The sequence below is a fragment of the Brachyhypopomus gauderio genome, chromosome 1, assembly GCF_052324685.1.
Source record: "Brachyhypopomus gauderio isolate BG-103 chromosome 1, BGAUD_0.2, whole genome shotgun sequence".
Taxonomy (NCBI): Eukaryota; Metazoa; Chordata; class Actinopteri; order Gymnotiformes; family Hypopomidae; genus Brachyhypopomus; species Brachyhypopomus gauderio.
The window spans coordinates 39,585,926-39,612,183 of NC_135211.1; the positions used below are offsets into that span (position 1 = coordinate 39,585,926).

The following is a 26,258-nucleotide window of genomic DNA, read 5'->3' on the forward strand; positions in this document are numbered from 1 at the left end:
CCCTATACATTATCTATTAGTGTCATGCAAACATTATCAAAATCAATTAAATTGATTAAAAATAAGTCACTTGTACAGATAATTTTGGACAATCCTTTTAATTCATTGACTCTAAATTGCCGCTAACATCACTATGGCAACGTTTTCATTAAAGAATGTGTGACTTAATAACAAGGACTGGGGCATTACTTTTTAATCTGTGCCACTTTGATTTAGTCTGATTTAGTCTGATTTAATCTGATTTAGTCTGATTTGAGTGTAGATCTCAGAGGTGTGTAGGAGACTTCAGTGTGGTAACAGATCTCCCCATGAACACTCCACTCACACTGATGCTCCTCAACACAGCTCACCTGATAGAAAGAGAGAGAGAGAGAGAGAGAGAGAGAGAGAGAGAGAGAGAAAGAGAGATGGAATGAAAGGGAGAGAGAGGAGGGGAAAGACAGAGAGGGGGGTGAGAGAGAGAAAAGGAGAGGGGGAGACTCATGAATAAATAGACTAGCATATACGTTCAATAAGACTCATGTGTAATGCAACTGCATCTACCTGAAATATATTTTCATTTCTTTTCTTGGAGCCTGAGGAAACAAACCACAGAGAACCACCACCATCACTAAAGTGTGTTAAAGACCTTAAGAACAGAGGTCCTTGTGTTAGACATACCTGCCTCTTTAGTGAAGCAATGAAGGGGACCGTAATTATCAGTATTAAATAACACTCAACAGGTGGCCATCACAGTTCTGTACAGCACCTAATACTGAATTACGATTTTTGAACACTGCATTGAACAATTAATGAAGACTGATCGAGTACCTGTATGTCTCTTGTGACAGAGACAGTAGACACAGGTGGAGGAGAGGAGTGAGGAGAGGAGAACACACACAGGACACACAGTGATCAGCAGCGTCCATCAGACACCACACTCTGGTACAGGAGGGGTGTCTGAAATCAAAGAGGAAGTGCAACTACATTATTACAGTCCATCCATCCATCCATTATCCGAACCGCTTAATCCCGCTAATCGGGGTCACGGGAGCCAATCTCAGCAACTCCGGGCAAAGGCAGGGTACACCGTCGGCAGGTCGCCAGTCCACCGCACGGCCAACACACACGCACACCTACAGGCAATTTAGAGTGACCAACCAACCTAACACGCATGTCTTTGGACCGTGGGAGGAAACCGGAGTACCCGGAGAAAACCCACACAGACACAGGGAGAACATGCAAACTCCACACAGAGCAGCCCAGACCAAGAATCAAACCCAGACTGCCTTGCTGTGAGGCGACAGTGCTAACCACCACACCACCGTGCCACCCCATTATTACAGTCAGAGAACTTAAAACATTGTAGACATAACTCAAACACAAACACATTATTTTTGCATGTCTAGTTCATGTTAATATTAAAATATAAGCAAATTCTTTATTGTTTTGTTCTTAGAAATGGGAACTAAATTCTATTACAGTTTTTGACGAGTGCTAACATGCATTTCCCAATACTTGTGATACATTGTCAAAACTCTAAACACAGCAGTGGTTCCCAAACTTTTTCTGCCGTGCCCCCCTTTAGTAGATAAGAATATTTTTGCGCCCCCCTACACACACCCCCCATATTGATACATGTGCACACGTTTTAAGCCTGGTTTATACTTGAAAATTACGTAATCGCGGTGGCTCCGCCCGTGCGCGAGGGTCTCGCGCACTGTCGATTGGCGAGGTTGGTGCACCTCTCGAATTTTCTAACTTCACGCGCACCGCGCCTCAGCGCAATGAACAAAGTCATGTTTACAGGGTTCATACACCTTTACAAGGTGGAATTAAAGCACTTGTACATCACTTTAAAGGTCCATTTCAATATTTCCCAGCACGTTAAACTTAATTAAGTTAAATATTTATACATATACTCGAAATGATTCGAAATAATTCGCTTTTTAATCACCTTATTTAATGGTTATTTATTTTCAAAATGCCCAATCTTAATGTCTTCACGTTCTCTCATGTTTCATCCTGGAATTACAAGAGGCTCGTATTTGTTAATGTAATACAAGAGAACTGTTCAGTCAGACAGATATTTGTTGTGAAACGAAGTAGTTACAATTTCAAGCATTTTCAAGTACTTTAGCCTAAATTCTAGCACTTTTCAAACCTGAAACACAAAGCAATATTAAAATTGGTCAGGTAAATATTTCTTCCCCTGTTTTTGAGGGGTGTTTCTTTATATTACCACATATCATTTCGGACAAAATTACAAAGAATGTGACGCGGCTAGTATAAACGCCTCCACCATTTGCGCAGATTCCTAGATGTATATTTCTATCTATATAGATCTATGTATATATATATATATATACATATATATATAGGTAAAAATGTTCTTTCACCGGTTTTGCAGGGGTTTTTTATTCTCCACTGCCACCTATCGCCACCTATCGTTTCGGAGAACACTGCAGTGAAGCTCGCGCAAGTATAAATGCCTCCACCGTTCGTGCAGGGTCGCGCAATGTGGGCGGAGTCACGCGCTATGGTCACTCGCGAAAGTATAAACCAGGCTTTACTTCCAGGCTCCGCGCCCCCCCTGCAATAGCTCCATGCCCCCCACTTTGGGAACCACCGAAACACAGCAACACATTGACCTCACACAAATAGCCAAATAGTTAATGTCGTGTTCAAAAGCGCATTTTCTTAACTAAATAACAACTCTGCATTTCACAACGCAAACAAAGTTTTCTCTTTATACACCAACTTTGTTAAAACACAGCAAACCTGGTTCAGTATCCAATCATTCTTTCAAACACTAGCACATATTCTCTATTTGAGATGAACATAGTCAATCACTGCACAACCACTGTAAAAAAAAACATTTGATGGCAATACAGAAACAGTATTACATTTTCCAGTAACATCTGTTGTTTTCTTAGTCAGTTCATTTTTACTGTGATCTGCTTCATTTGGACTTTTTTTTCAAATGTACATTTTTGGCAACATACAATGAGTGATATTTACTGTTAGGTACTATATGGAATGTAGATTAGACAAAAAAGGAGTCAGTAACAGTTTTGCAGTAAAGGGTATATTTTACTGTATTAGAGACATTACTGTAAATTGTGGCCTAACCCAAAAAATAATTACCGTAATTGTAAACATAATTATCCATGATCTCATATGTGTAAAAAAAATACACATATACAAAAAAAGCCACACAAGGCAAAAAAAACGGATACAAAACTGAAAATTCTTGTTACATGTAATCTAAATGGTCTTCAGCAGTTGGCCACATGTTTTCATTCTCATCACATCTGATGTTGGCCCTTGCCACGCACCTGAGGTAGAAAAGCTTGGTATGCCTTATTCACCCCTGGCAGTCTTCAGCTGAAATGTCTCTGCAGCCGGGATCCATTGCATCCAGGAGGGACATTTGGTCATGGGGCCGATGATCATACACCTTCCACCTCCAGACTGAAAAAAGTTCCTTAGTGGTGTTGAGGAAAGGTGAGTAGGGCGGGAGGAAAAGGGACATCACTCTTGGATGGTCTATAAACCAGTTTGTGATGACATGAGAATGACAAAATGCTACATCGTCCCATTACAAATGTCCTCGTGTTTCCTCCCACCTGTTCCATTTCTGCTTCTGGAACCAGTTGTTGGTAGAGTTCATTCAAAAACTAAAGAAGGAGGTCACTGTTATAGGGACCAATCTGGCATTTGTGAATGACCAAACCAGCACTTGAGATTGCAGGGCAAATTGTTATATTTGCTCCTCTGTGACCCGGTACATTACTGTACTTCATTTTATTTAATTGATCAATATGTGCAAAAAATATGTATTACATTGTGACGGGCAGGGAGTGCGAACAAAATGGAAGCGATCACGCCAAGTCTCAGGGAAAAAGTATGGTTTAATGAAGAAGTGCGCAAACCAAAAACCCGTGAATAGAGCCAAATTAAGGATATAATGACCAGCGGTCAACTGGTACAAAGACAAGACATATATAGGCAAACAAACGACCCTCAGGTGAGACGGATCACGGGCTCCGCCCACCTGAGGGACGCACACGACGTAACAAAACAACAACAGCCACTGTGGACGGAGGCGACCGGTAGGGGGCCGCCTCACCGTGACAACATTAATAGCTTTTCAGCTGCCTTTGTTTTTGTAGGACTTTGCATTTTATACAGCATTTAAGGTTTTGAACCTTAGGTTTTCATTTTTAATATGCTGTTTGCAAGCTAATGTAAATAAGGCAAAAATTATCCAGAATTTTGTTATTGGATAACTTTGTGTATAGAAAATTTAAGCATTATTAAAACGTAAAATCACTGCATTTTGTGCCATAACAACATGAATTGAACGAATAGTATAGCCACTGAAGACTGATGTTGTGTTCAATGTGTTTAGTTTTGAAAATGTGACTACAGATTGGACAAACGCATGTTAGCAGTCGTCAAAAACTGTAAATCATCCATGTAATCTTAGTCACATTTAACCATTTACAAAGCAAACAATGTTAAAAAAACAGCCAGGAAAATGTAATACTCTGTTTTATAAATTGCTTTACTATAAGTATCTAGTTTAAATATAAGTACATTGTTTTAATAATTATAGTAAACAAACACAATTGTGTAAATATAATAAAATAAAAGTGTTTGCTCACTACAGAATCATTAGACCAAACTGAGTAATCTTACCGAGGAGGGAAAGTCGTATAGTTCTGTTTCCATAATAATAAACATCCTGAGAGATTATAACTCCATTTTCATCTTTAGTAATTTTCTTCATGTGTAGAGCGCAGTAGTACAGACCCAGCACTGACTCACTTATGTTCTTCACCAGCAGGTCATGAGTTTGGTTGGAGGGATTCCACACAAAAGAGTAATGATTGTGGTGTTTGCAGATCAGCTCTCTAGATGTTATAATTACAGGCTGATTGTCCCAAGAGCAGTTTCTAATCCACACTGTATTAAGTCCACTATTCCAAACACAGTCACCGTGGAGAGTGACGTTTTCTCCTCGTCTGACTCTCATCTCCACGTCTGCTCCAGAGATCTTCTGACTGGAGAACAACACACCTACAGAAAACATTTAGTGTAAAACAAGGAAGGAGATCTTCAACAGAAACAGACACAACAGTGTGTAAAGTAATGAGGTACGATACAGTAGGTGAGAAGTTCACATACACGTGAGGGTGATGAGAACGACTCTTGATCTCTCCATCTCAGAGACTGGTGCTGAGTGGCTGATGGCGGTGAGGGTCTATGATGTGGATGTTTGTTCTGTGATCTGATTGGTCCACGTCAATGGAACATGTCTGTCTACAGTGGGTATGGTTGAAGTTTGTGGTTTAGGTGAATTGTATCAGTGGTAAATTTCTCTGTTGGACAGGAAACATCATAATGGACACACACACATCATAACTGTTTTCATTAAAGTGCAAGAACTACACAAACATTTTGGCTGAAACCTTCAATTTAAATCTACTTTATATTTATGATCTGATTTCTGAGTTTCTAACACAACATTCCATCAGGTCTGTCAATCACTAATATCTCCATCCAGTGCAGAGTTAAGTCTCATAATCATCCGCTGAACTCTGTTGTAGTTTCAAGTATTTAGAGCTGTGTTCCTTTATATCAGTAACATGCAAAAGATGCCACATGTGAAAGCTGCATTACACTCTCTATTACAACTGTTTGAGTTTGTTTGACAGTGTGTGTGTGTGGGTAGTGTCTTGTAGCAGTGATCAGTGTCCTGTTAGTGTCTTGTAACAGTGATCACTGTCCTGCTAGTCTGGTATCTCTGGTGTGGACAGCCTCTTTCCTGTTTAGGCATTACTGATGTTTGCTGCGTGTTTGTGAATGTGTGCTTGTATTAATGTGTGCGCAAACATTCATGTGCTGTTTATTCACAAGTTCTTTCTAATGCTTACGTCAGATCCTCGATCAGTTTCCCCACTTTAACAAATACCCATCCATCAAGTACGAAACAGATCAAGGACTGAAAGACCCATCTATCAATTATGAAACAGGTCTGAGATCAGTGATAGAGGACAGTGTGCTGTGCTCTGGTACTGGTCTGAGCTGCAGGGTCTCAGTGTTGGTTTCCTGTGTTAATTTGCAGGAACTCTGTTGTTCACAAACTCTCAGTGTGGGGGAGGGTCACACACCACTGTTAGTGTGCACACACACTTTAATACATTTAGTTATGATTAGTTCACCACTGTCAGTGTGCACACACACTTTAATACATTTAGTTATGATTAGTTCATCACTGTTAGTGTACACACACACTTTAATAAATTTAGTTATGATTAGTTCACCACTGTCAGTGTGCAAACACACTTTAATACATTTAGTTAAGATTAGTTCATCACTGTCAGTGTGCACACACACTTTAAAACATTTATTTATGTTTAGTTCATCACTGTTAGTGTACGCACACACTTTTATACATTTAGTTATGATTAGTTCATCACTGTCAGTCTGCACACACACTTTATACACATATGCACACATTTACATTTCAGTCATACAAATAAAAGTTTTGCTCAAAATAAAACAATTTTAGTTGCAGGTTTGACAGTCCTGATTCCTGACAGCTCTCTTACACTACAAATGAACCTATCTATTCATATATTGATTAGATGTTTGAACACAAACACAGACAGAAAGAGAGATAGAGAGGTTACAGCTCTGTTACACTACAGATGAACATGTCTATTCATATATTGATTAGATGTTTGAACTCATGCAGTGTACCTGAGCACTTGTGTGAGACAAATGTGTGTGTGTGTGTGGGGGGGGGGGGGGGGGGTGTATTTGTGTGTGTGGGTGTGTTTGTGTGAGTGTCTAAGACTTTGTGAACAGCAGAGTTCCTGCAAATTAACACAGGAAACCCTGAGACCCTGCAGCTCAGACCAGTAGCACACTGTCCTCTATCACTGATCTCAGATCTGTTTCTGATTAGATAGACTTACATTTCAGGCATGGGTAGAGTGGTAAAACTGACCCAGAATCAGTTGCACAGTTGCTCTGTTTCTTTTAGCCCATGTCAAATGTGTCCAGGTATGCTTCTATGCAAAACTGGTGAATGAGAGATAATGACAAATATAAAACAGCACATAAAAACACCTAATCCTCTGCTAATAACCCCCCCACACACACACACACACGCACACACACTCGCACTCACACACACAAATCAAATCATGAAATAATAAGATAAGCAAATGCTAACACATTAAAACCAACTGTGAGTAACAATCAATGAGTATCTGGTGTGCTGCATTTCCACTCCTGACCAGAGGTGGAGACAAAGAGACAACAAAGGTTAACATCATTATACGGATCACCTTCTTCTATATGAATGAGTTTTATCATTTGTTCATAAGAATAAAAGGAATAGAGAAGTTGCCACCAATTACACCAGCTATCACCCAGAGCTGTAATGCAGAGGTTTATATATCAGAAAAGGTCATTTTAAGGGTTATTTTCCCAGTTGTGATGTATTTTAAGAGTGACAATAGTTCCAAATCAATTATATTTTAATATGTGGTGTTTTTGGCATGTTACTGATATAAGTGAACTCAGCCCTTAAAACCTGAGGTTTCAGTACTTGGAGGAGAGTTCAGAGCATGATAGTGAGACTGAACTCTGCGCTGGGTGGAGATATTAGTGATTGACAGGTCTGATGGGTGGGTGTTGTTAGGGTTTTGGTGATAAGAACTCAGATATCAGATCCTAAATGTAAAGTAGATTTAACGTGTTCAAACACAGCTCCACTAAAATGTTTTTAGTTTTATTCTTAGAAATAATGACAAAAATGTAATGCAAATAATAATTATTAACAAATAAATAATTGTCTGTTTACTCACTACAGAATCATCAGCTCAAACTGAGAAATCTTACTGAGGAGGGAAAGTCGTATAATTCTCCATGTTTCCTGTCCAACAGAGAAATTTTCCACTGATACAATTAACCTAAACCACAAATTTCCACCATACCCACTGTAGACAGAAAATGTTCCATTGACGTGGACCAATCAGATCACAGAACAAACATTCACATCATAGACCCTCACCACCATCAGCCACTCAGCACCAGTCTCTGAGATGGAGGGATCAAGAGTGGTTCTCATCACCCTCACGTGTACGTGAACTTCTCACCTACTGTATCGTACCTCATTACTTTACACACAGTTGTGTCTGTTTCTGTTGAAGATCTCCTTCCTTGTTTTACACTAAATGTTTTCTGTAGGTGTGTTGTTCTCCAGTCAGAAGATCTCTGGAGCAGACGTGGAGATGAGAGTCAGACGAGGAGAAAACGTCACTCTCCACTGTGACTGTGTTTGGAAGAAAGGACTTAATCCAGTGTGGATTAGAAACAGCACCAATGAGAATCATCCTCCTCTAATAATATTACAGCATGACTGGTTTAATTCTCGTTACTCTTTAGTGTGGAATCCCTCCAACCAAACTCATGACCTGCTGGTAAAGAACATGAGTGAGTCAGTGCTGGGTCTGTACTACTGCGCTCTACACATGAAGAACATTACAAAAGATGAAAATGGAGTTATAATCTCTCAGGATGTTTATTATTATGGAAACAGAACTATACGACTTTCCCTACTCGGTAAGATTTCTCAGTTTGATCTAATGATTCTGTAGTGAGTAAATGATTACTGTAACGAAGCAACCAGGCAGACAAGGATCTAATTGCGGAATATGGTTGTTTTTATTTGTGAAGTGAATACAGAGCACTGTCTTAGAAATTCTGAAACCCTTCAATGGTGAGTACAAAATAAGTCAGAAGCAGTTGGGTTAGATAATAAGTACAATGATTTATTAAAACATAGACATAGATTAAACCCTTGAGATCTCCGTTACAAACACCCAAGTGTCTGTCACAGAGAGAGCTAATTCCCCATTCCGAACTCTCATCCTTTATACCCTTGATCATCAATACACACGGTGTCCACGAGGTGAACACACGGTTATTAACTAAATATGATTGGACAAAGTAAGGAGTGATTAACTCTGATTTGACAGATGCATATGATGCGTGCCCCCTCCCTGCTCAGCATCCTCGTGATGGCATGGCAGACTGAGTGTCGCCGTAGTCCTTTCCAAGCTGAGATTATGCGTCTCCAGCGAGGTCAGTTTAGGAACACCAGAGGAACATCAGATTAAATGTCCCAGACAGGCACACATAAACACATCTCTGAGGCCTACTAAAGTCACCAGAATGACTTTAGTGCTTTGATTAACACACATATGCAAAAACCTTATTTCTAATGTGTTTAACGTATACTAAGAAAGCCTGATCTAAATGGAAATCACCAAATTTCCACCACATTTCCCTCCTTTTTGTCCTTTATGGACAAATTACATTGACTACAGACCACTCCAATACAGGCTTTCGATCGTAGCATAATTTCCAGGAAGTACATGGATGGTCAAACAAATCACACCTGATTACAAACAGAATACAACATTGGTCAATGAAGTTAATCAAACCAAATCATCATCATCATCATCATCAGTAAATGAATCAACATCAGGTGGTAGATTTGTAGCCTTGACATCTGTCCTCATCGTGAGGTCCTCAGGTTTTAGCGCCGTGTCTGCAGCCTGCAAGACACAACTCCTCAGAAGTGACAGCAAACAAGGCACACAGAAAACCATCAACAACAATCGCCATTGAGCTCCATCACCGGATGAGCAAGAGCACAGGGTTCATGGTGGGTGATCGTTGACCCTTCTTGACAGCCGTTGTGCTTGGAGTGCGGGTCACGCCCTTTCTGCACTTCCACCCACTCGACTGAGGCGCCCGAACACCCTCCTTTCACCCTACAGAAGCTGGGATGCTTCAGGACCGCTCTTCGTCTGCTCAGGTATTGGAACCTTCTTGCAATGGCTAGCGTGAATCCACGTTCCAGGTCGTGCTGTGGACCTTAGGTAACGCCTCTTTCACCGCCCTGTGAACTTGTGACAAGACAGAGGACAAGTTTGCACAATAAATCAACATGGCATCATTGCACTCGCTCGTGGTGGGTGCAGAGGGTCGTTCTCACCCGATGCCTGTATTTGGCGGCCTGCCAAATAAGATCTCATTGTTATCATACATCATACATTGTTATCATACATCCCCCCTGTTGACACATGATCCGTGTGTCAATTGTGCATACACAGGAAACATACTCCTAGGAAGACATGGTTTGTCGTTGGGCCCAACCCAAAGGCCCCCCCGCTTCACCGCACCCGCCCGCTGCCACGCAGACAGCTCCGAGGCGGTTGCTGTCTTCTGGAGCTCGCTTATCTCAGCTGTTGTGGAAACAACGGTGTTATCAGCACACAGAGTGTACATGGTGTCCAAATCCGTTAAAATGACTGCCCGTTCATTACCCATAATAAACAGAATCTTTATTGTCAGAATATATACATCACATTTACATACCGCTATTTGCTTCGGGACGAGAATGGCATCACGAAGTTCAGCAATTGATTTACGATGTGTGATCAACTTCCCCAATGAAGTGAGAACCCCCCTGTGTGTCCAGATAGCCCCGAAGTCGTGCACTACTTCAAAGGCATATCTGTTGCCTGTGCGAATCGCCACTGTTTTACCTAGAACCACTCAGCATGCCTGAGTCAGAGCCACCAATTCAGCTGCCTGCGCCGAATGGTGCCCTGACAGTGGTCCAGGTTCAACAGTGCTGTGTTGCGAAACCCCTGCATAACCCACACAGTTTTTCTCTGTTGCTGGATTACGTGATGCCGATCCGTCCACAAATAGCTCCAGACCTCCCTCAGGTCTGGCATTGGGGAATAGATCTCAGTCACCGCTTATCATCTGCTGTTTGGACAAACAGAAATACAGAGTTAGCCAGGCCCAATGTTAAGGATGTGTGCAACGCTTGTTTTTAAATGCATTAAAGGCCTGTCGACAGCCTTAGCTTAGGTGAGTGAAAGTGTATGGTTGACCATCAACCTTAAAAGCAAACCAAAGCTGTGAGTTTGCATGTGCCGGTACAGAAAAGAAGGCATTAGCCAAATCAACAAAAAACCCACTTACTGTCAGGTGAGACTTGTGACAGAACTGTTAAGGGATTCGGTACCAACGGGGCTCCTGCTACCACATCTAAATTTTACCGCCTGGAGAGCTTTTATCAACCTCCACTCCTCGGTACACCAGGCTCCCTAAATTTTCACTCAGGAAAAAAATTGGAACTCCCACTGGTGAATTAGCATATGGAACAATTACCCCCCCCTTTCCCAATGTCTCAAAGACTGGTCGTATCCCCTTGACCGCTTCAAGGGGTACTGTGGTTTGCAAGGCCTACGGTCTGACCTAGATGTGTTTCTCTAAGTCACACTCCCCTGGGACCACAGAGTCTGTGGGACTCCCTTCAGTCACACACACACACACACCCTCTTATCTTTGGACATTGGAATGTTGGCAACTCGCCCAGATACAGCTGCACTCCCCTGCTCACTCTGACCTCCCAAATCAGTGGTTTAGAAAAACCCGTCCATTGACGGACTGTACCGCACACCATCACACCCACTCCCACAGCCATGCGCACACAAACCCTGCCTCAGCCACACCGTTTACTGTTTGAAACCTAACCTGCTCTGCCCAAGTTAACCCCAAAAAACATAACCGCTCAGCAGCAGCACTTGTCTCATAAAACAGCATATATTCCCCATACGACAGTTCATCATTATTTGCATAGCCCAGTTGCAGAATAATATGTATATAATTTTTTTTTTTTTTTTTTTTATATATAATAAAGGAATAAAAAAAAAGAAAAAACAGAACCAGTAGGTGTTAGCGGAAGCATTTCTTCATTGCAGAGCATAGGAAAAAAAAATTGTGTCTTACCTGACCCTTCAGGACATCACCAGTTGACCCCTCCGACCATCAGTCCCCACCATGACTTTGCCGACCTTGCTTCTCCCGCTTATCCTGTCTTTGTGGACACCCTCTTGCCCGGTGTCCGTCTTCTCCACAGATGTAACAAGCGTTGTCGTCATCATCTCTCCTGCGGTTCTTCACCTTTTTAGTCCTCTTCTGCTCCCTCCAGCTTTTGCCTCCTGCACAGTTACCTTTTTCATCGCCCCTCATCACTCGAACCATGGAAAGTTGTGTTTGCCGCGGTTCTTTGTCTTGCTTCCAGGCACTCACCGTCTTCCATCGCCTTTCCGCGTGGATAGCATGTTGCACAATCACTTCCATCTTGGCTGTCTCCCACGTGATGCAAGTGTCCTTGAGCTTCTCGGAAATCTCCGGCTTCAGTCCATTAATGAAAGCATTCCGCAAATGAGCTTCATAGGGTGTGATTGGCCCGTTGTCCATCCTGTCGGGCTTGTCCATGCCGCAGTGAGCATCATGCACCTGGGTGAGTCGATACAGGTACTCCTGCACAGTCTCTGAGTCATTTTGTTTACAAATAGCTATTTTGGTTAAATCCATAACAAGGGGAAAGGCATCCCGTATTGCTGCACATAGTTCATGTAACATTGTCCGATACGGTTCGTTACCTTCATGTGACCACTCACTGTTGACCAACTGAATGTTCTTGACTGACCAGTCCATCTGGATCTTTGTAACCTCTACTCCCAGTTTCAGGCCCAAGAGTCGTCGCAGCTCATGTGACGTCGGCCTGAACTCACGGCAAAACATGTCCAGTTCATGTGCAAACTTACGTCCCCCAATGTCACCAGGGAGCTTGAACTGCTTCATCACTTCCTGTAAATCTGCAACAGTCCATGTTCTCATAACAAGCATAGGCCCATCCTGACCAGCCACCTCTACCATTGGGCACATCACCTGATCCTTGGTTGTTTCCGGAGGAGGAGACAGGGGCGACTCGCTGACGTGGACCATCCGTCCTTGGCTTGGTCCGGCAGTTGTGTCTTGCCCGTCTCGCGATCTTGTGTGCATAGCCACTGGGCTGATTGGACGTGCTGGAGGAGGCTTGTTTCGTCTGACTGGTTTCTGGGGCTTGACGTCGGTGGGGTTGGGTGGGGCCGTCGGGACGGTTGGGGGTCGCCTGGGACATCCGTCCAGGTCTGGATCTGCAACACACTTAACAGACTGGAGATTCTGAAGTTCCCGTTGAACTTCATATTTAGTTTGTGTTTGCAATCTATAATCCCGCCGTTTCGCCTCCCTCTCCCACAAGTCAAAAGCTTCCCAGTTTACCTTAAACCCATCATATTGTTCTTTTATCAGACTTCGTTTTAATGCTGCAATTCGGTTCATGTTAAAACTCCCTTCCTCTGGGAAATCACATTTAGTAACCCACATGTGAAATTGTTTTAAACTTTCGGGCCCATACCGTTCTTTCATGTACCTTATTCTAGGATGTGCGTGCAGTATCTCACTGACCTCCCTGTCAGTATGACTACTACCACATCCGCCCATTTTGCTGCTTCTGGGGAGAAAAAAATAACAACACTCCCTCACACAACGCACACACTCACGCAGAGCCTGACTCTCACTCTCCCTGATACTCTGGTCCTCGACTCCCAGCCGAAGGTGAAACACTTAATCACTCAGTTACCCCGCCCGATAACCACTACAGTGTATACACGCACCAAGAGAGAAGTCACAACCTCTGCAATAAGCTTATATCAACACTTTGTACTCACCAGGGTTTAGTTAACTTAAATGTTCGTCTGTTCCTGGGAAAACTCCGACGCCGAGGAGGCACACACACCTGCGAGTCCCGCTCAACGGAATTTGTCGTTGGCTGACTGAAGTAAGGCCTTCAGGAGCTAAGCGCTTAGTCTCTCCCTCAGGTGTGCCGTCCTCAGTCGTGGAGTCCCATCTGGGGTGCCAAAATGTCTTAGAAATTCTGAAACCCTTCAATGGTGAGTACAAAATAAGTCAGAAGCAGTTGGGTTAGATAATAAGTACAATGATTTATTAAAACATAGACATAGATTAAACCCTTGAGATCTCCGTTACAAACACCCAAGTGTCTGTCACAGAGAGAGCTAATTCCCCATTCCGAACTCTCATCCTTTATACCCTTGATCATCAATACACACGGTGTCCACGAGGTGAACACACGGTTATTAACTAAATATGATTGGACAAAGTAAGGAGTGATTAACTCTGATTTGACAGATGCATATGATGCGTGCCCCCTCCTTGCTCAGCATCCTCGTGATGGCATGGCAGACTGAGTGTCGCCGTAGTCCTTTCCAAGCTGAGATTATGCGTCTCCAGCGAGGTCAGTTTAGGAACACCAGAGGAACATCAGATTAAATGTCCCAGACAGGCACACATAAACACATCTCTGAGGCCTACTAAAGTCACCAGAATGACTTTAGTGCTTTGATTAACACACATATGCAAAAACCTTATTTCTAATGTGTTTAACGTATACTAAGAAAGCCTGATCTAAATGGAAATCACCAAATTTCCACCACAGCACTCAAACAGACGAATAACTCCGCAGAGTGTGTGTGGTGTATGGGTGCTGTAGTCGAGGTCAGTACGGTCCAGGGTCACGCCGGGTAGACAGAGGGCTGAAGGTACACAAGGGCTAGGCTGGGAACGAGGTCTGGAATGAGAGCAGAGGTCAGAACACAGGAGATCAATCACGGAGGTAGAACGCTTGGTAAGTGGCATGCCAACAATACTTCGCAACCCGGAAGTGAGAGGGGGAAGCTTAAGTATACGTGAAAGTGGAGTTAACGAGCAGCAGGTGTATGGAATAATTCTGCTGGTCACGTGCTGTTCCTAACAAATACTTGTTTGTTTACTATAATTATTAAATCACTCTCAAACATTCTGATTTTTTTGCTTTTTTTACTATATAAATATAGTAAAAAAGTAAATAGTAAATATTAAATATGACTGAGTTTAGTTATTGAATTAGTAGATTTTTTTCACATTTTTAAGAATAAAACCAAAAGAACCATTTTCATAAATATCAATATTAACATGAACTAGACTATTTCATGTGGTTGTTGTGTTCGTCCCTCAGGTGGGCGGAGCCCGCGATCCGTCTCACCTGAGGGTCGTTTGTTCGTCTATATATGTCTTGTCTTTGTACCAGTTGACCACTGGTTATTATATCCTTAATTCGGATCAGTTCACGGGTTTTGGTTTGCGCACTTTACATATTAAACCATCCTATTTCCCTGAACTTGGCGTGATCGCTTCCATTTATTTTCGCTCACCCTACCCGTCACAGTAAAAGGAAAAAGAATAAAAAATATAAATAGTTTCTTTGTGGTGGGACAATACAGACTTCGGGAGTTGATATGGCCAAAGAAAAATAACAACTCCAAAACACAAAAAAGAATGACTAGCTTCCTATTTACCAGAGAAAACAAACAAGAAAATATACAATAACCTACCCTCACTCCCTAGCAGTAAACAGAGGAAGAAGGAACAGAAATAGCCTCAACTCCCTACGTCCCAACCACTGGTCTGCAAAATAATGAGGTGAATACTTATACAGGCTATAAACAAGGGCTATGTACAATAGGCGACCAGACTGATATAAAGGGGAAAACTGTAATCGTATTCAAAAGAGTAGCGTGAGGCCAGAACCGGTACAGAATCCAAAATACATACAACAAACACTTCCAAACAAACATTCAGAAACACAACGGACAAGCTAGTCTTAACTAAACAGTAAACCACTTAGCAAAATCTCAAACATGAACAACCCTCAATTCCTTCCTTCTTGCCTGCCTCCTGTCTACATTCCCGGGCCGGTTTAACTGGGGGTGATGACAGCAGAGACAGCCAACGCATGGACGTAATTTTGTAATAAAAAGTGGGGGGGACATGGATTCGTCGCTATTTAAATATTTGGTTTTAACCGTAAAAATTGGGGGGGACCAACACCGGCTTTTGAAAAAGTCCGTGAGCCAACAGGATCGTCAGAAGGTAGTGGTGTGAGGACAGACAGCCAACATGACGTCAACATCGTTGTTGCGGGGCATGATTGGACGCGTTGCCTGGGGAAACACAACTGCACACGCACAACATGCAGCGCTCGCACATAATGTGCCATGTGACAACCCTAGTGAATGTTTCATAATAATCCTACATCAACCTATGGGTTGTAACAATGTTCATTGAAAAATAATCCGAAAATGGTAGTAAGCCTATGTCTATTCTGGGTTTTATAAGGCGTTCCCGACGAAGAGCTCGACGAATAAACTGAGCTTCAATATCTACGGGATCCTCGAGGAAAGGACACGTCATGATGACGTGTTTGTAACTTGGGATTATGTTCAAGTTAACCTGCCAGCGAGCAGGTTAGCTTCAGAGCATAAGTTGCTATAGTAACTGACTCAGGTTCTCTCTAAGCTTGATTTCTGGAACAAAAAAACTTGAGTTTCCGTGAATTCTGAGTTAACTTACCCGGTTTTATCGCTTAACCCGCTTCTTGGAATACCTCCCTGGTTATTTGAGTTGTAATTATTTTGTAATATAGTTTGTGTGAATTCATGTGGGTCTATTTTGTTAGGTTGGTTCATGTCGTGAGTGCACTGTAAAAAAGAAAATTGCAATATTGCACTTACTATGATTTTTAGTTTAGCTGAGCCAAAAATAATTAATTGCACCATAAACGATAACAAAGTAATTGGACTTGGACTCCACTTACTTTATTGAGTTTCTTGTTAAAAGTTGATCTGACCTTACAACCTGCATTGTCAAAATATACAATTTGTAGTTGAACCCTAGTTAAGGCCAGGTCAACTCCTCTGTGCATGCTCAATTTGACTCCTTAGTTGAGAACGGGGCGGGGTTTGCGATTTCATTTTGAAATGGATTTCACCTGCGGCAAGCAGCGACCTACGCTACTCTGAACTGAATATTAACGTCCAAATGTGTTTTGTCATTTGTCTTATATGACCCAACTTCAGTTAGCTATTCATAGTATTGAATTTAGAGATTTATGTACATGTGAAATATACATTAACTGAACAAGATATTGTAGTGTCGGGCCAATGGGGGGGGTGCCAGAGGGTGACGTCATTACCCATCGGCCCTGTTATGCGTATTATGTGGTGTTTATGTCTGTATAGTGTTATAAATGATTATTATTTGTGTGTAATTAGTTAAGTCAGCCCGGTCCATTTTTTTATGTACATGTGCATTATCTGAGTCCCTCCTCCATGTATGTGTAACACTGCCGTCTTCATGACCTCCCCCTGTGTTTCATGTTCAAGGCCAAGTTATTTGAGGCCTGGAGTTTGATCTGATTGTGCCTGTGAGTGCCAATTTTCTTGTGAGGTGAGAATAAAACCTCCTGTAATGTCTGAGACTCGCAAAAACCGGAGGGCGAACATATTTGCGAAGAGAGCTTACTTTTATTCAGTACACAAGGGGTTAAACTCTCAGTGACAACGGAGAGAGAAGAATAACCCACACGAACACTTGACGAACCCTTCCGGGATCGACGAGGCATGATTAACCCAATATACAACGACAAACAAAACAATCCTAGAAATCACACACACGCAAAACTTACAATCAAAATATACACAGGTACAACATCACAGCAATTCTAATACGAACGGACACCAATTGAAAATTACACTAGACACAGGCACAAGGAATACTACAGCTACATAACTGAATCAATCTGACCAAGTGCATCAGGCAAGACAACTATCAAAAGAACACTCAACACGATTACTTACACAACATAAGACTCGCACAGAACACTGATTTTTCTACAATTACAAACAGTTACTCTTTAAACAAAAACGACAGGACAAGAATAAATGGAAGACTTCTCAATTCCATAAAGCACCGCGCTCCGATACACACAAGTAATTCAAACAGAGGACATGAACGAACAACACTGATTACTTCAAGGAGACAAAACGTGAAAGACCAAATAACAAAACCATCTAATCTAACTGGACAAATGCGTGACTAGGATCAGGTTAATCTTAGCAGATTTTCATCAGTAACTCTTACATGAACACAGACGTACATACATGGCCAAGACGTAATAACAGACAACAATGGAGAAACGCGAGAGAACTAAATAGAAGAACGACACGGAATTAAATGCAACACAGGTGAAAGTAATAACAACCCAAATTAAATGAAAGGCATGGAAAACCAAGGAAAAACAAAAGAGGCAGACCCAGGGAGGGGCTACTCGTTACACCTCCGTTCTTGATCAGATTGGACTTGTCTGCGGCCTCTTTCTCCCACACCATGCCACAATATAGTAAGTTGGCACAACTTTAAAAAATTTGGAACTCTTGGTATGTAAAACTTACATTTTGAGGTTCATATACATATACAAGATATAATAAGTTAGCAAAAGTTATTAAAATCTGAAGTTTATATACCTGTGAAAAATAAATAATTGGAAAAAGTGTCACGGCCTCTAACCCTGGGAACTCCACTTCCCAGCATGCCCCACCACGAATGCAGAGATCCGCCTCCCCAAAGTTTTAGACACCTGTATCTTTTTAACTAGAGCTATTTAAGACCTTGCCTGAGAATGCATTGTTGCAAAGTATTGCCGACAGTCTTGAACGCATACCAAGCCTTATTTTCGTAGTCTGATTCTCTGATTTGACCTGTACTTCTATTCACATTCTCTCTCTCGGATTCGCCCTCTGGTACCTCTGCTCTATTGGATTGATTATTGTGAATGAACTTGGACTGCCCTCGACCTCTCTTTGGAATTCCCTTTTACTTATTAAACCATTCTTCGAGTAAAGTCTGCAAGCGTCTGTGTTGCGTTATGTTCCCAACGTCACAGAATACTTTGCCACCTCAACAGACGGTGGCCTCCAACAGTGTCGCGCAGGCCATCGCTGCTCAAGGACAGCTCCTGGGACAGCATCAACAACGCTTTGGTGACATCAGTACGTCCTTAGATCACATCTCAAGACAACAGGCCGAATATCAACAGCAGTTGGCCAGCATGGCACAAAACATGCAGGAGATCACCTCACAGCTACAGAGGATGTCTATTGTTCCCCAGCGGAGGTGCCCACCGAAAACCCGGCCCCCGCCCTTTACTACACAGTTAGCAAACCTGACAAGTACGACGGAAATCCAGAAGCCTGCTGTGGATTCTTACTTATATATATATAACCTTTATTTTGACTCGAAGGTACATTGAGGGTGACCCTCATTTTCAATGTAGCCGAGCATGTGATACAGGGATTGACATAAGTATACAAATAAAACATCAAATTTAATCAATTAATTAAGATGTAAAAAAAAATTAACTCAGAAGTACATTGAGGTAACCCTCATGTACTCATTTAAAACATTCACAGGCTTTCTGATGGTGATCAGTAACTAAAAGTTTTAAATGGTTTAGTGTTCCCAGCGTGCTGAGCTTCAGCGTTTCCTGTAGTGAATTCCAGCTCGCTGGTGCACTGTAGCTAAAAGCAGATTTTCCCAGTTCACTAAAAACTCTCGGTACCTGACAGGTGATTCAGTCACTGGAGCAAGTCTGATAATTATTGTTATTTATGGAAATCAGAGAAGATATATAAGCTGGCAAATGGCCAGACAGTGATTTTAAAATAAAAATTAGCCAATGTGATTCTCTTCGTGCAGCTAGAGAGGACCAACCAACTCTATCATATAGTCTGCAGTGGTGAGTATTATACGGGTCACCAGTAATAAACCTCAGAGCAGAATGATAGAGTGAGTCTAGGGTTTTAAGAGCGCTGGTGGACGCTTTTCTATAAATTACATCACCATAATCTAGGACTGACAGTATGGTTGCCTCCACTATTCTTTTCCTGGTGTGCATGGGCAGACATGATTTATTTCTGTAAAGGAATCCAAGCTTTTGTCTGCATTTAATGGAGAGTTTGTTAATATGGGATTTAAAAGAAAGTTTTAAGATGCTGAGATATTTATATTCACTGACATGATCAATACTGGATCCTGTCAGGGTAGAAATAGTTTTAAAATTTAAAACCTTATTTGAAAATCTGGAAAACAGCATAAACTTAGTTTTATTAGCATTTAAAATCAACTTGAGTTTAAAAAGAGCACTCTGTAAGGTGTTAAAAGAATGTTGAAGTTTTTCTAGTGCAGCATTTGCAGAATCTGCTGAGCAGTATAAGATTGAATCATCTGCATAAAGGTGTAATTTGCAGTCTAAGGTAGAGGCGGCAAGATCATTGATAAAAATATTAAATAATACTGGGCCCAAAATTGAGCCCTGTGGGATTGATAGCTGGACAGGACAGAATTTTCATATAGATAAGACTTGAGCTGGTTATTCACTAGGGATTCTAAAATTTTAGCTAAACAAGACAGTTTTGAGATTGGTCTGTAATTATTAAGATCTGTCACATCACCACCTTTGTGCAGAGGAACAACGTGTGCTGTTTTCCAGATACTGGGAATTCTGCAAGATAAAAAAGAGAGATTAAAAATATATGTAATATGCTCTAAAATAACTGGGGTTGCCAGACGCAATAGGTAGGGGTCCAGACCGTCCTCACCTATTGTTTTTCGGGGATTAATAGAAGAAAGGGCTTTAGCTATTACGTATGGGGAGCAGGTCTGGAGAGTGAAGATATGGTGATTCTGGGATACAATAGTAGTGACAGAAGGCTGATCCACAGGCAGGTTTATGTCAATGTTTCTAAAAGTCTGACCAGCTACAGCAAAGTGTACATTAAAAGCTTGACACAGTTCTTGCTGGTCAGAGATCATGTTATTGTTAACTAGAATTTTAGTTGGATTTTGTTTGGAGTTATGCTTGAGTGAATTAACTGCTTTCCAGAAATTCCAGGGTTTGTGGAGATAGATATTTGGCTGATAAAATACTCTGATTTGGCTTTTCTGATTTCAAAAGTGCATTTGTTTCTCAGTTTCCTAAAAGTAAGCCATTTTTCACTTTCTCCTGTGCATCTGGCAATCGACCAGGCTTTGTTTCTTGACTGTAGCAGTGAGGAAATTTCACCTGTAAACCAGGGACTAGATCTATCTCTTATTCACAGTTTTTTGTAGGGTGCATGTTTATTTGCCACTGAGAGGAAGGAATTTCTAAAATGTTCCAGAGCTTCATCCACATCTGAACTTTTGAAAGTTGAGTGGATATTGCTCACTGCTAAGTCAGAAAAAAAAGCCTGTTCATTAAAATGTTTAAAATATCTTCTAACCACCCGAGAGCCTGTTTGTATCTTTGAACTGTTTCTAATGCATCCGATTGGGCAATGATCACTGAAACCAGACTCAAAAACTCCAGAGGCAGTGATTTTTTTCTTTCTATTCGAAAAAGCTAAGTCGATCAGAGTAGATTTGAGGGGGTCCTTTAAGTTTGGACGAGTTGACTCAGTGATCAGCTGTGAAAGGATAAGATTGCCACAAACTTCTTTTAAATGATCGGATGCATTAGAGAACCAGTTCAGATTAAAATCCCCTAGGACCAGCATTTCAGAGGTTGTATAGTGCGATAAAAGCTCTGCTAAATCATCTGTTGCAGAGGATGGCGCAGAAGGAGGCCTGTAAATCCCTATTAAAAGAGTCATTTTTTCCTGGGGATACCTTTAATGCTAAAAACTCAAAACACTTTTCTTTAGACATAGTCTTTAAAACTTCCACTTCAATGCTATTTTTCATAAAAACTGCTACTCCACCTCCCCTTGATTTTCTGTACTTCAATGTGAGATCTACTACAACAATAACCCCCCTAGCCCCGATAGTAGTAAGATTACCTTTTTTATTTCACTTCTCACCGGAGATGCTTTAGAGTGGGCCACAGCCACATGGGAGAATACGAGGGGGCTGACATATGATCAGTTCCTTACTCAGTTCAAGGCGGTGTTCGATCACCCCCATGGGGGAAGATCCTGCGGGGAACTACTTCCTAAACTGAGACAAGGCAGGCGCTCATTGGCAGTCTATGCGCGAAAGTTTCGCACTATTGTAGCTGGTAGCGGATGGAATGAGGCAGCTCTCACGGTTACTTACCGTAACGGTTTGAAACCGGAGGTCCTTCAAGAATTGGCATGTCGGGACGAGAATCTCGGTCTGGACCAGCTCATTGCGCTCACCATCCGCATTGACCATCTACTAAGCGAGCGTAGGAGCAACCAGCCCAGGCAGGTCACCAAATGTCACCCGGGAGACTGAGCACCACAGGACGGAGGAGCCTATGCAGTGTGACTCCTCTAGTCTTACTCCAGAGGAATGAAGAAGACGTTTTGAGGGCAATCTGTGTCTATATTGTGGGGAACCCGGACATGTGGTGAGGAATTGCGCCCAGACCACGAGAAACAAACCGTTCCCATTAAAATACAGATTGGCGCATTACACACTGAGGACATGTCATTCTTTGTAGTTAGTTCGTCTGTATTCCCGATAGTTTTGGGACTACCATGGCTTCATAAACACAACCCACATATTTCCTGGAAAACCTGAGAGTTAGTCAAGTGGTCCTCTTACTGCCTCGAGAGATATATGCAAACCACTGGCCTACGGCTCTTATCCACTAGCATAGAAAGCCCCGAGACAGCGGAGCTCACAGCACACACGCTCCCATCAGAGTATCGGGATCTGGAAGCAGTGTTTAGTAAGGAGAACGCCACTCATCTCCCCCCACATCGCCCATACGACTGTGCCATAGACCTCTTAGAGGGTGTCTCCTTTCCTAAGGCAAGAATATACCCCCTGTTCAGGGAGGAGGATAGAGCTATGGAGGAATACATCACCGAGGCCTTACAGGAGGGGTTTATTTGCCCTTCCACCTCTCCTATCACATCAGGGTTCTTCTTTGTTCGTAAGAAAGACGGAGGACTCTGGCCTTGCTGATTGACTACCAAGGAGTCAATCAGATCTCCAACAGGGTGTCTACAGATTTGACCAAGTGAAAATTAAGACATTTTAAGACCTTTTAATACCGTTTTCTAAATAAAATTAAGACCAACTCGCAAGATCATACACGTTAAAATAAAGCACAAAAACGAACTGATTATTTACATTATTTAATCTAGCTGCTTGGAAACTTCAAATGTGAATGCACAAGACAGACAATACGAGACACAAACATTACAATTTTTCACTGTACAGTATACACAATGAAACTTTATACAAAACAAATCAACCCCTTTCAGTTCTGCTACTTTTTCTCTGAAACGCTTTCTAAGGATGTTTGATTTTGTGATCACCTGGGCCATCAGGGTTCCTGCTTTCCCTTCTGCTTGTTTAGCAAGTAAATGATTATTATAACTAGTTTATACTTGACGCGTCGCGAGCGTCGCGAGGGTCCGTGCGGCGAAAATGACGCGATCGCGGTGGCTTCGCCCGTGCGTGAGCGGCTCGCGCGCTGTCGATTCGCGAGGTCGTGCACATCTCGATTTTTGTAACTTCGCGTGGGCCACGTCTCAGCGCAAAGAACAAAGCCATGTTTGCAGGGTTCATTCACCTTTATAAGGTGGAATTAAAGCACTTGTACGTCACTTTAAAGGTCCATTTCAATATTTCCCAGCACCTGAAACTTAATTAGGTTAAATATTTATACATATACTTGAAATGATTCGCTTTTTTATCACATTATTTAATGGTGTTTTATTTTCAAAACGCCCAATCATAACGTCTTCACGTTCTCTCATGTTTCGTCCTGGAATTACAAGAGGCTCGTATTTGTTAACCTAATACAAGAGAACTGTTCAGTCAGACAGATATTTGTTGTGAAACAAAGTAGTTACAATTTCAAGCATTTTCAAATACTTTAGCCTAAATTCCAGCACTTTTCAAACCTGAAACACAAAGCAACATTAAAATTCGCCAGGTAAATGTTCCTTCCCCTGTTTTTGAGGAGTGTTTCTTTATACTATCATATATCGTTTTGGAGAACACTGCAACGCTTCTGCCGTTCGTGGAGGTTCGTGCGCTACGGTCACTCGCGAAAGTATAAACCAGGCTTGAAGGCAGAATCAGGGAACATGGTTTTAAACAATGAGTCAGTTCCTTCGTTGGATCTGTATGCCTGGTGACTCGTAACTGTTTTAGCGCCCATATTACCTCAGCCTTCAAAGTATTGGTAGAGCCACATACAGCGTGAATGCTACGTTGAGCAGAGCTCGACTGAATGGTTCTCTTGTTGTACTGCTGGCCGTTGCAGTAGCACCAGCAGCGGGGCAAAACGGTGATATTACAGGCTGCTGCTGACGAGCCTCGCTGGTATCAGCTCTGAGCCACCAGGAATATTTCGGGTCTTCCAACCATTTCTAGCTAAATTTGCATTTCCCCATCTCGCCGAACAGACATTAACGTACATACAGCCCGCATGAAAATTCAATCCCGCCAGTCCAACAACTACGAGTGCTCGTTAAGCCCGGAATACAATACTGCGAAGGTTGTGCACTGCACGGCTACCGATTTCCGCCCCCGAAGTTCAACACATGGCTGACGGAATTATTCCTCCCTAAATTTAGCTTCGCAAATTTAAGACATTGTGGTTGAAAATTTAAGACAAAATAACTTTTCAAGGCCGTATTTTACAACAATGAAATTTAATACCATTTAAGACTTTTTAAGGACCCGCGGCCACCCTGTCCAAAAGGTATCCGTACCCTCTACCACTCATCCCAGCAGCTCTAGAACAACTACACGAGGCCAGGCTTTTCACTAAGTTAGATCTCAGAAGCGCCTATAACCTCATACAAATCAAAAAGGGAGACGAGTGAAAGACCGCATTTCACACCACTAGAGGGCACTATGAGTACTTGGTTATGCCTTACGATTTAAGCATCGCCCCTTCAGTCTTTCAAGCCTTCATCAATGACGTGTTACGAGCATACCTAGGAAAATGTGTTATCGCTTACATAGATGACATCTTGATCTACTCCCCAGACATGAAGACACACATTAAACACGTGCGTCAGGTGCTGCGTACCCTGCAGAACAGGCTGTATGTCAAACTAGAAAAAATGTTTGTTTCACCAGTCGTCAGTGGCGTTTTTAGGCTACGAAATCAGCTCAGGGGGCGTTACCATGGATGACAACAAGATCCGGGCCGTCCTACACTAGCCCATACCACGCACGGTACGTCAACTGTAAAGTTTTCTAGGGTTCGCAAATTTTTTAACCCAGCTGAGAACACATAGGCATGACCAAAATGAATCAGCAATGATCCGTTTCCCAAAGCTTCCTTAAGAAGCCTTCAGACAGCTGAAACGGATCATTGCTGATTTTGTCCTGCAAGTCTAGGACTGTCTTGGGTGCCCCTCCTGGTGGTAGAGGGAGTGGCAGCCGAGCCAGCCCTGACACACAGTGATGAACTAATCATAATTCAATGTATTAAAGTGTGTGTGTGACAGTCAGAGATGCTCACAAGTCATTTTTTGCAAGTCCAAGTCAAGTCTCAAGTCCAAGACGAGTGACACTGCAGTCGCAAATCACTTTAATAATAATAATAATAATAATAATAATAACTATTTATATAGCACCTTTCATACATCAAATGCAGCTCAAAGTGCTTCACAATAAAATTAGATAAAACAGAAAAAATAAAACACTAAGTAATACAGAACAACTAAAACAATTATAAGTAGATATTTAATAATCAAATCATTAAATTATAAAATAAAGTATAAAAAAAGTATTAAAAAAAAACAACAGTCAATCAATTTTAACAGCTAATAGAAAGCTAGGTTAAAAAGAAAGGTTTTAAGCTGCTTTTTAAAGCTAGTAAGACTCTGTGCCTGACAAATGTTAACTGGTAAAGAGTTCCAGATTTTTGGAGCATAAAAACAGAAAGCCAGTCTTTTTGTGCTTCATCCTGGGAATTTTAAGTAAGCTAGCTCCCGATGATCTCAGTGCATGATTTAGAACATAATCCATCAGACACTCTGAGATGTATGTAGGTGCTAACCCATTTAGAGATTCATAAACCAATAAGAGAATTTTAAAATCAATCCTAAATGATACAGGTAGCCAATGAAGTGAAGCTAAAACAGGTCTTATATGAGATGTATGTAGGTGCTAACCCATTTAGAGATTTATTAACCAATAAGAGAATTTTAAAATCAATCCTAAATGATACAGGTAGCCAATGAAGTGAAGCTAAAACAGGTCTTATATGAGATGTATGTAGGTGCTAACCCATTTAGAGATTTATAAACCAATAAGAGAATTTTAAAATCAATCCTAAATGATACAGGTAGCCAATGAAGTGAAGCTAAAACAGGTCTTATATGAGATGTATGTAGGTGCTAACCCATTTAGAGATTTATAATCCAATAAGAGAATTTTAAAATCAATCCTAAATGATACAGGTAGCC

General features: G+C 41.7%; 1 long non-coding RNA gene across 1 annotated transcript; it reads right to left on the reverse strand.

Annotated features, from left to right (window-relative positions):
• Positions 1–246: 246 nt before the first annotated feature.
• LOC143527388 (uncharacterized) lies at positions 247–940 on the reverse strand. The gene is made up of 3 exons (XR_013134106.1): positions 811–940; positions 544–575; positions 247–350 (listed from the first exon to the last, which is right to left on the reverse strand). It is a non-coding gene; the product is annotated as an uncharacterized LOC143527388 (long non-coding RNA).
• Positions 941–26,258: the final 25,318 nt, after the last annotated feature.